This window comes from Kryptolebias marmoratus, linkage group LG7, assembly GCF_001649575.2.
Source record: "Kryptolebias marmoratus isolate JLee-2015 linkage group LG7, ASM164957v2, whole genome shotgun sequence".
In the NCBI taxonomy this organism is placed as follows: domain Eukaryota; kingdom Metazoa; phylum Chordata; class Actinopteri; order Cyprinodontiformes; family Rivulidae; genus Kryptolebias; species Kryptolebias marmoratus.
In genome coordinates, this window is record NC_051436.1 from 8,767,447 (window position 1) to 8,781,736 (window position 14,290).

At 42.7% G+C, this 14,290-nt stretch overlaps 1 protein-coding gene across 1 annotated transcript in view; it reads left to right on the forward strand.

Annotated features, from left to right (window-relative positions):
* LOC108234847 (adhesion G protein-coupled receptor L3) overlaps window positions 1-14,290 on the forward strand; it is a 289,951-nt gene that overhangs the window by 24,084 nt on the left and 251,577 nt on the right. The window contains exon 2 of the mRNA XM_037976458.1: window positions 8,553-8,640. The gene's annotated coding sequence lies outside the window, so the exon portion shown is untranslated. The remainder of the gene's footprint in view (window positions 1-8,552; window positions 8,641-14,290) is intronic.

Here is a 14,290-nt window from a genome sequence, read left to right on the forward strand (position 1 = left end):
AGGTAACCAACAGCTGCAGAGCCAGCACCGATCGCGGGGAAGCAGATGGTGAGTGCAGCCAGTCTGAATCTGAAGACGGAGAGTTCACTTTTGATTTATCTCGTGCGGATCACGGGCAGCTTCGGTTTCAATCGTCGTCCCCCCCCATCCTCCCACCCCCGGGCTGAAACCATCTCTGTTAAACGCAGAAGCGACAACAAAACGTTTCATGTCTTCGCGTTCGGTGTTTTTTTTAAAAAACTTGTTTCCATCCACACAGAAACAGCGTTTCTTTAAAACAAAAAAAAAAGGGTTCCAGAGGAAAAACATCATGAAACTCCTCCCTTGACGCCATGGCTCCGCCCCCTAATCTGATGTACGACCAGAGGACGTCCTCTATGGCGCCCAGTGTGGAGGCTTTACGTGCACGTTCCTCGCCCCGCTTCCTGTTTTTAAAAAACGACAAATAAAAAGAAAGTTTAGGAAAGTTTAATCTGCCCCAACAGCACAAAAAGATCGTAACACATTTAATTTCTGCTCTCGTTCACTTCGTAGCTGGCCCCTTTTACTTTTCTACCCCATCTTATTTTCTTTTATATGAAAAAAAGCAAATAAAAAACAATGTTTTTTTAAGCAGAACCTCCCTCCACTTAACTACTAATTTCTTCGGTGCTTTTAAGCGGTTATTTAACTGCTTATTGAGGTTAAACAATCAGTTTGTTCGGGATTTTTACGCAAATTAAACTGAATAATAATGACCGGCCCAATCATCTTTTACAAACCTCGCTCGTTCTGTAAACAGAGGCTGGTTGGAGGTCGTTCAGAGGAAATGTTTCACTTTTTTCATGTTTTTGGTCTGGTTTTAAGGAAGCAGTTGTGACGTTTAAAAAAAAAAAAAAAAAGATTTGCACTAGAGAAACATTGTTCTTGTGTTTTAGTTCTCACTGTGTTTCCGAGCTGTTTTAGTGTTGATGACATGAACGTGCGGCGGGGGGGACGGGGGGGGCATGAAACCCCGACGTGGAAGGAGCCTTCTAGTCGCCGCTCATGGCAACTTCTGCAGAGGACAGTTGTCCTCGTTGAGCTTTTCTAACGATTCTGGACGGTTTCCTTGGCAGCCCAGCCCGATTCTTTTAACCCCACCCCCCTTCCCTGCCTGCTTTAAGTGGTTGAATATCTTTAGCAGGCAGTGAAAAGTTAATGACGTGATGTTAAATTAATCCCACTCCCGCTTTTGTCTCATAATGGAATCTCGGCCGGACCGCACTTAACACGCGGACCTTTCTCTTTTCCTGTAATTTGAAACGGCCTTTATGAGGATTTATTAAATGGGGAACATCTGAAACTTCAGCGTGCAGAGACGTGCAAATACGTTTTTTGGATTAAATACCAGCAAAAAAGAAAAAAACCCCAAAACTTTTGTTTTAACATAAACAATGTAAGTGATCACCTTTGACCACTTCAGCATTTTGTCCCCAATTTTAAAAAAAAGAAACAGATTTTTGTGGTTCAGACTTGTTAAATATTAAATATTTGTTAAATATTTCATGCAGTTCTCCACGTCTAGGAAGGCTGAGTATCTGCAGGTGTCACGTGTTTTAATTCGGACCAATGTTGTGCCCAAAAGCGTACTTTTATTGAAGGTCAAACTTGTAGTTTGTTCAGAGTTTCTTGCTGTTCCATATTCGAAACAGACCGAATGGTGTTCTTTTAGTGGCCGATACCGAAGCCCACTTTTAGAAATCAAGACAAGAATTTGAAGAAGGTTGGTCGAATGCTTGTAGTTTGTAGCTTACCTGGTAGATATGACATCGTTCCTTGAAAAGTTAGCATATCTTTTAGAGTCGGTTGGGGTTCTGACAAAAAATAGCGACCCTGCCACGAAAGGCGATGTTTGGTTGACGCATGTCGCAGCGTCAGGCTGTCCACGTATACGCCTGCCTTTTAATTCACTTAGTATGCTCAAGCCTGATTGGCCTAATTAATCAGCGGACAGATCAATAGGTCTACGTTTATTCCATTTTATTAAACTACAGATTTTTTTATGTGAATGTTTTTATGAGGAGCAACAAACCGGATCGTCCACAACATCAAGACGTATTTCAGGTTTCGCCGTACAACCGAGCTCTGCTTTAAACTTCTCAACAACTTCATCCCTGACCTGTCTGGGGACTTACTTGGTCTTCATGATGCTATGCTGAGATTAATTTACACACATGTGGACTCTGTGTGCTAAATAGGTGACTCCTGAAGGCAACTGTTTGGACTGGATATTAGTTAGAGACATGAGAGTAAAGAAGCTTAATGCAAACGCCAACCATTTTTTTAAATTTATTTTTGTCCGGGCTTTTATTTTCCTTCCTCTTCCCAATTCTGCGCTACTTTCTGTTGGTCTGTCACATAAGACCCCAATGAAATATATGGGATTCTTGTGCTTTTAACGTCACTAAATGTGGAAACGTTCAGGGGGTATGAATACTTCTTCAAGACACTGAGCCAGAATAAGTGGGCTCCAAACAACAAAATCATAAATTCTATTAAAAACTAGCATTCCTTAGAAAGAATGCACATCGCCCATCACCTTTCATGTCAAAATCTTGATGATTTTGTGCAATTTTTAGCTCGCAGACTAGCCTCAGCTACTACCACACCACATTATAGCTCAATATCTGTAAAACTGACTGAGCTACAGGCTCAGACGTTACGTTTCGAGGTTAATTAAAAGTCGAAGGCAGTTACACGATCGCCTTTACTGGCAGCGGGCGGTAAAAACGGTTGCTCCTATTTGCGAATAACACAGCACCCGTAGGAACTGCAGTGTTCGATTTACCCACCTCTCCTGGCACTGAGCAGCAAATACGCCATCAATACAGTAAATTCAATAAAAAAAGTAGGAATCTGGTCTTAATTTAACGTGTTGCACAGTGTCTTTTTGGGGCTGTATGAAGTACTTATAATTTCATGTAAGTACAGTTGAAAACAAAAATAAAATACCAGAATAACCCTTTTATTAGCATTAATAGTCAGTGTTCACAAATAGATGTCAGTCTGGGTCATCCATATCTATAACTCAAGTGCTTCATCATACGTTTGGAACGAACACCCGACTAGTAATTGTACAAAATTGCTTTGGGCGCCAGGAACTTCCCAGGTAAACGTTTCTCTGGTCCAGAACTCTTTGAAGATATCTCGGAGGCTTCGCTCTCGATCGGCAGCACTCGAACAGCAGTGATTACCGCAGAAGAGTAAAATTTGGCTCTGATCCAGTTTTTTCTCGGCAAGGAGGAGCGGGGAGAAGGAGCCGGAGGTGTTTTTAGGAGGTGAACGTGTGGAATTAAACATTTGTATTATTGCTATAACTGCTGCAGAATGTGAAAGCGCCCGATAAAAGTCATCTACGGCCCATTATTCCGTCCTTAATATGAGTTTTATTTTCTGTTGTTGCTCTTTTTGTGTGTGTGTGTGTGTGTGTGTGTGTGTGTGTGTGTGTTGGTGTGACAGTTTGCGGTTGGAATTGTTGCAATATGGTGTGGGAGTCCTGCTTTCCAAAACCTTGCAGGCTCGCTAAATATCTGGCAGATGCTCTGTTGACCAAACCGGTTTCAGTATTTTTCAGCTGAATTGACCTATAGCGGCGGCGTTCTCTGCCAAAGTCTTAAATTCGATCAGACATAATGAAGAGCAGATTTGATGAAGCACGGCCCTGGCAGCTCGTTCGGCTGGCCGTTGTGCCCAGATGATTCTTTGAAATTTGGCACAATTTCTTTCACAGCATCTCGGCTCAGTTTACTAAAGAGGGGGGGGGTGAAATGTTTTCTTTTGCTTGCGCGCGATTCGTCAGGACTACAGATTCAAAAATTACACCGGTTCTTTGTCGCCCGCCACCATGTTAACGCTTCTATCTTTGTGTGGACAGACTTTAATGGACCTCTAACTCAGCAAACTCAAAACTGGGTTCAGTTCAGTCAACCTTACAGATATGAAGCTAAAATGAAGTGTGGTAGTTCCTGAGAGTCTCTCCCAGCAAATAGTCTGAGCACTACCAGATCCCACTGGATCTTTGTCTAGAACAGGCGATCCTTAGAGGAATAACTAACTGAGGCCGCGTTCACAGCAGCCCTGGTCAGTCCGCTTTAATCGAACTCTAGTTCGTTTGGCCTAGAAAGTCCGGTTTGTTTGGGGGAGGTGTGAAAGTGCAATCGAACTCTAATGCCGACCAAAACAGCGAACTCTGGTCTGCTGAAAAGCCTCGGTCTCGGTTAGGTTGAAGTGAACTCTGGCGCGGTTTGATTGCGTATGTGAATGCAAGCAAACCGGAGACCGCTCCAAAATCAGAAAGCGGACTACAGCACAGGGCCTTCTGGGTAAATACGACCAAAACAAACATGTTTCTACCAGTAGAGGGAGAAATGGCTTCAAAAGGAGCCATTTCAGTCCTAAAGCCGCTAAAATTTGCCGCCACTCCATTTGGGTTTACTCTTCCATCAGAAGGAAGTTGCGCTCAGTGTCTTCTTCAGAGGTTTTTGTGTCGTTTCCTTCAGTAGTTCTTGGTGTGGCGCCACCACAGGCAAGGGGGGGGAGACGGGTCGCTCAAAGAGTTTGTCTCGATTGACTCAGTGCAGCGTGAATAAGAACCGCAGCAGCTGAAAATGGACCAAAATGTTGACATTTTGGTCCCCAATCAAACCGAGTCTACAGGACTGTCAGGTGTGAATACAGCCTGAGGGTCCCAATGTACTGAGGCACCATTGTTACTATGTGGTTAAAACATTACATCCTGTGTCTCGTTGTACAGTGTTGAAATAAAACGGGAAAATTATTAAATATGCTTAAAGAATTTTTATAATAATTAAGAATTATTAAAGATGGGCCAAAGAATCGGTTTATAACCAGCTGATATTCAGCCCGACCAACCTTGATTTGACAAAATTTAAAAAAGAAAAAAACCTGTACAACCCCCCCCAAAACAAACAAAAAATGATAACAATGGCGACTACTGTGATGTTGGCGAAGCTCCTGAGAAAACCCAGCCCTCTTCGGAGACGTACATCACAGCAGAAGCATCATTTATTGTTCAGTTGGGTCACAGGAAGTTGGATTTTACACGTCTAAAATGGCGCTTTGAAACCTTTTCCAGTTTTCACACAGTGACACTTTAGGTTTTACGGCTTTTTGGTGATTTTTCCCCCAGTTTCTCCGGCTGACAGCTGCTGACGTCTTCATTTTAAAAACGTTTCAAACCCTTTTCGTGAACAAACTCTTCCCACTCCCACAACTCTTTCAGTTTATATATATACGAATCGTACATCCAAACGTACGGATATATGTCTTCTTTCACCCAGAGTGGCTGTCGTTGCTACATGATTTATGGGTTTTCTCTCAGATCCTCCCCCCCAGAATACAGAGAGTGCACTCTCTTCAAAACTGGAAGCGAGGGGTGTTTTTTAACTTGTACATAAAATGTTCCCGTGTGACCATCAAGAGTCTTCGAGAAGGTTGCTGGCTGTTTTAGGTTTGCAGTCAGGGAGTGACAGACACAGGTGCGTGGTTACCATGGTGACCCAAACAAACCACTGACAACAGCTTTAACGTTTTGTTTTATTATGGTCCTTTTTACACTTCTTACACAGTTAATACATAAAAATGGAGGCACGTTTTCTTACATTTGGTTTTTACAAAATTGGTGTTAGAACGTCGGGCGGCAGCTGCCTCGACCGCGTTCAGAATTTATTTAGAAATCTTCTAGTTTGATTTAAAATATATTCTGACACACGGCATGATTTACCAACCTGAACAGGATGGAGTTAAAATCATCTTTTTTTCCCCTTTCTGTCTCAGCCCATATCAGACTAATTAGCATAGCAAATATCATACTACCAACAAATCCATTTAATTTTAGCTTATTATTCCAAACCATAACCTGTTGTAGACCCTTCAATTACAGGAGCTTTGGTGCTCATCAGTTTTCTGATTGCATGTGAGATCTGATTATAAATCACGTAAAGGCGGTTTGCATCATAATAACAGAGGAACGCGTTTTTAGCGGCGAAAGGTGACGGCGAAATAATGTTTTCGGTCTCTCTGAATACAGTTTGCGCGCTTCATTAATTCAGCGGTAATTAAACCTAACCGCTTCGCCTCGCAGCGCGCGGCGTCGGCCCCGGCAGAGGGGTGTGCTTCACATGTCGAGTGAAGACCGTAATGAGCGGAGTGACGTGGCGCGTTCCAATGATGGATCGATACGAGGACTAAAAAGCGGGGAAGAAAAGGAGACGGAGGTGGGGGAGGAGGTGGAGGAGGAGGCGGTGCGAAAGGTGACTGGTGGAGGCAGTCATCAAAATACTAATGCTGTGTGGGATATTTACTGCAGAGTCCTAATGCAGTTTAAAACAGGCTCTTTGTCCTGTAGCCCATCACCAAGCCCCTGTTGGGCCCTAATAAATCAGCCATTAAAGGCTGATGTGACCTGAATAGCACTTCGTACGGAGCAGCGCGAGCGCCAGAGAGCGGCTGAAGAATTTATGAAGATGTCCTCTAATGACAGCCGAAAGCCCAGAAGAAGTCAAAATAAAGATGCTGTCTGTGACGCGAATGTGGGAAGAAAAAAAAAAGGTAACAATTATGATACTGAAAGGTGATTATTGCGTGCGTTTTGAACGACGTCTGCATGCCGCCCGGGGGTGGGGGGGCCTCCGGAGGTTGGTTCAAAGTCAAGTTCAGATCCTGCAGAAGTTTCTGATCATAAGACTTAGAAATAAAGTCACTCCAGATAAGCTGGAATGGATATTTTACTCTCCCCTTGAAAACAAACCCAACAACTATCCAGATAGAACGGCCAAAGCTCTAAAATAAAATTTCAGACCCCCCCTGGGCTGGTAGTTGGCGATAATGTCGACTTTAACCACGACTGATTGACTCAACAGACGTAGAAAAAGCAGTAAAGACAAAATAAAGCAATGATGTGTGATATAGGCTGTCACGTTACCGTTTCCCCTTATTTTAAGCCTTTACCACTGATATGAACATTTTGCAATGTTTTTTTTGGTGTAAAAACTGATATTTTTATAAAAAATTCAAAGAGTAGATGTTTGTGTCTGTGTGTGTGTTAATGACAAAGGAAGATTTTGAGGAAAACAATCATCTGATAACTTCCATTTTTTATCCCAACTATTGCCTTGAATATTAAAAAATGCTCCTGAAACCCCAACAACAACAACGGAGCAGTTTTTTTCACAATGTTTTAGTTTGTTTGTGTGGGGTTTTTTTTAGCCTCATCCTGTTGCCAACAAACTTGTGTTTTTCTGTGCTGAAAAATGTACAGATTAGGAGAAAATAGGTGTTGATAAAAGCAAACCAAAAAGCTAGCCATGCTTAAAATCCTCTTCCTTTGGGTTTTGATGAGTTGTTTCAGTCAACATTATTGCTGCCTAAAAAAATACACTTTAAAAAGTATCTTGGTTACAGTGGACAGGGCCAATATAATATAAAACACAGATATTGTTTCCTGCACACACACAGATTTGGTGTGAAAAACTGATTTTTTTTTTTTAAAAGTCTAGATTTTTTAACGAACGATCCATGTGGACAGTGGATCTTTTTGAACACACGAGCCTTGAGTTTTGCTGAAACATTTCATCGGTGTTGTAGGAGCCTGTTTTGCACACGGCAGCGATCACTTTGGGCTCCAGAAACCCAATCAAACATGGACAACATGTTTTAACCGGGTGTCTTTGCTTTTATCCCGATCATGTCGCCGTCAAACTTTGACCGAAACTTTTAAATGGGGAATAACTGAGAACCAAACGGANATATATATATATATATATATATATATATATATATATATATATATATAAAAATCCAGAAAATCTTTAGCCAAGCTAAGCATGTTTCTTCTCTGTAGTTTTATATCACGTTAATGAAGACAGTCTCGCCATCTAGTGGCGTGGGATGGGTATGGATGGTAAATGGACTGTACTTATATAGCACCTTTCTAGCCAATCAGTTCACTCAAAGTGCTTTACAACACAATCTGCTCTCATTTCCCCATCCACACACATCCACACAGCACTCTACTACAAGGCTAATTTGAATAAATCATCTGTAGAGTCTAATCAGAGCTTTAAACTCCATTCATACACCAAAGGGACACATCGGAGGCAGTGAGAGGTTCAGTTTTGCTCACAGACACTTCAACACGTGGCAGACTGGTGGAATCAAACCTCCAACTCTGTCATCGAACGACAACTCCTCTAACCACTGATCCACAGCCCCAAAGAATGTGTGAATGGAGACAAGCATTTAAATAGACAATAAATTAATTAAAAAAAGGTGACATTTGTGAAGTGCGGATCCACTACAAACAAGAGTATTCATAAGGTTTTAATTTGAAAAGCTTTTGTAAACATCTCTGACTTTTTTTTTTTCCCTCCATCAAAAACAACATTTTACATTACCAGAAAAAGCAAGTCGGTTTTGAAAGTGATCCATGTTAGCGTATTATGAAGCTTTACTGAAGTAAGCTCCTCCCGCCGGGTTTTCCTAACCTCCTCCTTTTCTCCATTTCCTCCCAGGACCAAACATGCCTTTATTACGGGGAATGTGATTTGCAGGATTTGTAATCAGCGGCGCCTCAAGAACCACACTCCTGCTCGCATCAAGGTATTGTACGTCGTTCAGAGAAAAAAAACAAAAAACAGTCGTAAACAGGCCTGAAAGTGTTTGATTGCGAGCCGTGAATGCGCCGCAGATTCAAGATTATATGTACAAGACGCGGCCCGCCGCCATCACACCGCCCCCCCGACACAGAGCGGTAATGAAGAGCATTCATGGGAGCCAATTGGGCCTCGGCGGCGCGTTCAATAGGAGGTTTTGCCCGAGATGATTTACGATAGGTGCTCATCTTCATATGCAAATCTGCGGGACGCCACTCGTGAGCCTTTAATTTGCGACGAGGAAGCCTTCAGTTATTTATTTATCTTTTTCTTTTTTCTATTTTTTTTTTTATGTCGAGCATGTTTGGATTTCATTCCCTGATGCAAATTATGTTCTTGGTGTAATCATGCAAAAGCGCAGCTGGCTCCTGTTTCTCCACGCTTCAACCCCCAACTCCCCCACCTCCACCCTTAACCAACGACACCCCCACCCGCCTTTGTGGTCGTCACTGGTGTCTTCAGAAAAACAGTGTTTGTTTTTTGTTTTTTTTTGCTTCTTGTACTTATTTGTCAGCCAAAGTCTCTTCATCCAATCGTCTCACACACACTCTCTCTCTCTCTCACACACACATACACACTTCCCTCCACTTCCTCCAGCAGCTCCCCTCCATACTGAATGGCCTCAGTTCCTCCTGCGGTGAGGTTGGATTGAATTCAATTAGGGAGATTGTTTACCCTCCCGAGTTTACTGCTGGGCTGGGTTTGCCTGCTGATGCCCCCCTCCACACACACACACACACACGCACACACCCATCCCTCCACACAAACACACGCCTACACACGCGAGCACACCCCGCATCCGTCTGTCCCGACAGCGAACGACACTCCTCGCGGCGGTGCCTTTTATTTACAGATTCACGCTCTGTTTTTTGTTCCTTTTTTTTTGATCCTGTTTTTTTCTTTTCTTTTTTAAGATACTTTCTGACTCCATGCAAGGTTAAGGCGTGGCATGGCCTTGCGTCCTATTTGGGGTTTCCTCGGGAAAAGGTGGAGTTTTCAGAGGTGGAATAATCTGAAACCATGTTTGATGCACGTGACATTCCCGGACCAGCCTATTTATTCTTAACTCTTAATGGGTTCATTCCTAAAGTGGGCTGCTTTGAAAATGAAATTCCTCTGAAATCTGAGTCATAGCCAGAGCAGCTTTTTTGTGCTCTTTAGCTATCAGACCTAATAGCCCTAATAATGAGTAGAAACACATTTCCAGCGACGTGTCCCGCAACCCGCTGCTTTCCTTCAGCTGTCGTGCTGCGTGACGGTGCGCTGCTCAGAAATCAGATACTGTATTCGTGCTGAAAGGTGTCAGATTAATTAAAATCCCAGAGAGATGAATGTCCCGATGTACTCTGATGCGGGAATACAACCTTCCTTTGAGGCACCTTGTTCAGTCTTTTACGATCACTTCTGGTTTAGTCTAATCTACTTCAGGAACATCACCTTTTTTGTTTTTTTTTTGGCTTGATAAATGGAAAAACCACACTTGATTTACAAACACAATACAGATCTCGACTTTTGGAAGATACTCAATGTGACATTCAGGAAAAAACTCTACGAGCGTTTGGTTGGATTGAAAAGCTTTGAGTGACAGCATTTCCTCGGTGTCAAACCCAGTGACGCAAGGGGCCAAAATTACAAATTTGGTCCTAGCCAAGGGCCAATCACGATCAATATTCATAAAAATACGTAAACTAACCTTGGTTATAGATCTATTATGTCAAATCATTCATGTAGAAATATCAGTTACCTTTTCCCAGTTACAGATAATACAGAATTTAGAGCAAACATACTTTAATGAACACAGACAAATAGATCAAACTTCAAAAAGTACATCATTAGCTGTCATTTCTTACGCCTCACTCAGCTTTTAAATGATTTTTTTAACATTAAAACAGATTTTTTTAAAAAGCCATCAACAAAAACCTGATCATACAGAAATTAAAACTATATATTGTTGGCTTCTAAGTCACTGTCAAGAGAAAACTTCACTATTTAGGCTCAGTTTTTTTAAGCAAAATAAGAATCAGAGACTCGATCTGTCCCGGACAAGAGGGTCGGACCGGCCGGATGAAATGTTACAGAGGGCCGGATCTGGCCCGCGGGCCTTGAGTTTGACACATGTGGTTTAAAGAAACAGCTCGATCCTGACTGGATTGACAAGCCAAGCGCGAGGGGGGGGCGAGACCGGAGTGAATTACCGGCGTCTTTAAATGACTACGGCCTCCCAAATTTCATAGCATAAACATTCTCATTAATTGCAATAAAAGTTCAGAGCCTGGAGCCGGTCTTGGCCTCGCTCGAAGCAGCCATTAGCTGATCAGTCCGCTCAGAACTGAACTCTATTTCTTCGAGCTGGGGTTGTTCGAAGAGCTGTCTCCTGTTTTAATACATTAACTGCTCATAACCCCGTTTCGACAGAGCCGAACTACCCCTTTAATGTCAGCGCGAGCCTCGTTGGACGACGCTTTGCATAACCAATAAGGTTTCCCATAGCAGCGGCCATTCAGGCTAGTTTTGACCATAATGTCCTGCGACACCGGCCCCGCCAAGATTTGGTTCTGTTATCTTAAAGCCCGGCATTTGTTTTCACGGCGCGATCCTGCCCCGGGACTTCTCCAGATCATGCAAAGCAGGTCGTTTGAATGTGGGGGGGAAAGCTGCCTTTGGCCTGTGTCAGCAGTGTTCTGGGATTTGAATCTCGCCCACAAGTAGTTGACTTTGCACATCATTGTTGGCGGTGCGGTCCGGTTACCCGGGCAACTCGGGGGGCCGGCCCCGAAGGCAGCCCGGCTCGGGGGACACCGGGCGGTGCGCCGTAACCCTCTAAATGACCAAATTATTTAAAAGGCACACATTGCTTATTGCGGTTTATGGCTGATAATGACAAATACGTTGACCTTCTGTGGAAACGGCTGTTGTCTTGACAACGGTAAGCTGCTAAAAACGCACTTGCTCAAAATGCACTCGTGGTCATTTTCTCTTAATAGACAGGAAGCTGATCTGAGAATCCCCCCGCGGATGTGGTGTCACTTATTCCACATATTTATGTGCTGCATTTGCCAAATTGTGTGATCGGTATTGATTTTATCCTCAAGCAGACCCGCGTAGATAAATTTATAGGCTCTTCAAATCATTAGCGGTGGCTTTATGTATGGCTGCTTCCTTTTGTTATTTCTAGAAAATTGAAGGTAGATTTTCACAGCAACACTTCAGGAAGAGTGAGCAGCTGTAGCCTTAATTATTTACATAGCTGTTTGCCTCTTCCCATTTATCTTTTTAGAGGATGTGCAGTATTTACGTCTGTCGTTTGGTCATGCTCAGTCACTGTGACGAGTGTGTACTTCCCTTCGTACATGTGCACACACAGGTAGTTATTATACATAGTTTTCCTCTCCATGTATTACCAGGCCGTCCTTTGATCTACATTATTATGAGAAAAAAAAATGGATTATGTATTTTCTGCTTGCGTCTTTGCATTTTCCATTTTCGCCAAGGAATAAAAAAACATATCTGAGCTAAGCAGGTTTTTTACCATTTTCACACAGCCATACAAATCAATAGTTCAGCTGGAGTTAATTAGGAAATTAAGAGCTTTAATGAATACACCTCTCAGCCATATCATTATGACCATCGTCCGGCGAAATGAAAAACATTGATTATCTCGTTACATTGGGCCGAGCATTATAACGTAGCAAGTCTTCTTTTTGTCCACTTTGTTTTTGCTTACGTAGGCGTAACAGACTGACGCTAATGGGGTTAGTATGGATTAAAGGAAAAGTTGGAGAAATATCTGTTTAAAATTGCCCTAAACCCGAAGGTTCACTCAGCTGAGTTGTTTTTGTTTTTCACCTGAAGCTAACATGCTAATGACGACGTTTCTTCTTTTCGCTAATTCCTCAAAAAAACGAGCCGTAATGACAATAAAACAACAGTTTAGAAATGCTCGAATTTGGCTCTGTGACTAAGTGTGCTGCTCAAAAAGGTAGGAATATTTGAGCTTGTTTTCTGTCTTGCTGAGTGATGCTAACATGCTAAAACCCTCTTTCTGTTTTCGTAATCAACCCAAAGAAACGAGCTGTAATGACGGCGAAACGAGAAAAAGTTTGAAAAATGTGTTCAAATGCGGCTAAACTCTAGATTTCGCTCAATATAGGTCAAATGAGGAAAAATATTTGAGCTGTTTTGATTTGTTTTCTGTCCTGCTAAGCGAAGCTAACATGCTAACGACAGTTTCTTTGTTTTGCTAATCATCAAAATATTAGGCCGTAATTATGATAACTTCTCAAAGATTTAATAAAATGTGTTCAAATTGGCCTTACTCTAACTTTTAGTCAGCATAGCTTAAATGAGACAGATTATTTTATCTGTTTTTCTCTTATTTTCTGTCCTGCTAAGTGAAGCTAACATGCTAATGTCATATTTCGTTTTGTATTGCTAATCAACCAAAAAACGAGCTGTACTGAGATGAACCAACAAAATTGATAAAACAAACAAAAGGGACAGCAAAACTGTTCATCCTAAATGTTTTGCCCTAAAATACTACTTTAGCAAAAATATTAATCACACCACAAATTATTCACAATAGTCTACGATACTGGAGTTTAATAGTTATTTAAACTCTATCTGTCATTCATTGTCACAGCCTACAAAACCTTGTTTCTCTAAACGTGCCTTTTACTGAGACCGAGTAGTTTTGTCATGATAGTTTGTTTTAGGAGGACCACAAACAAATAGTTTAGCCACCGACTTCAAAATTACTTGCAGAAGCATAAACGGATTGGTATTCCTGAGAAAAGCAAGCACCCGTTGGCACTCTGCATGCCAAAGTTTTATGGAAATATTCCGATCCGTTGGGGTTCGAAGTGTTTGTTGGGGATTGATTTCCTGCTGCAACCAGGAATGTCCCCGAGACGTATCGGCGTTACCAGTCTCGGCAGTTTCCTCCTGGTTTTTTATGCCAACTGCACCTCAATGTGGCCACCGTACTGCGGCTGTGATACGGCAGCCATCATGTTCGCTCACCCTTCATGGCGGCAGGCGATAACAAGAAATGACAGAATGTGAACAAATAAGTGTTAGTCTCTAAATCCTATCGATTAACGGAAATGCAAACGTCCTGCAAGGCTGCGGTTATTTGTAGCTCTCTAAAAAGCAGCCATGGGACATTTGAAGTTTTTTTGGGACGGGATTGTTCTGGATTCCAATTTATCATCCCTATATAGAAAACCGCACGTTGTTACATCCCATCACTCTCTCTGTCACCCCCTCACCGAGGCGCTGCAGGTGAACGCTACACCTGTTTTGATTGGTAGAGGTAAGAGCTCCCGGGGTTTTTGACAGGGGTATCGGTAAATTCTGACGGAGCTATTTCTGTGCGGGAAGGGGTTACCGGGATGTTAGCGCGATGTGTCTTGCCGTGTGCCTGGCTGCTCTCCTGACAGTTTTGGTGTCTTAATGAAACAACACTCCTGACAGCGAACTCACGGTGCAGCTCAGGGGCCTTTTCTCCGTCATCCTCTGTCAACTCTTCCTCCCCTGTTCTCCCAGCGTGCCCATCTGTTGGCCTTCCTCCTCGCCGAGGATGGAGAGGGGGGGGGGGG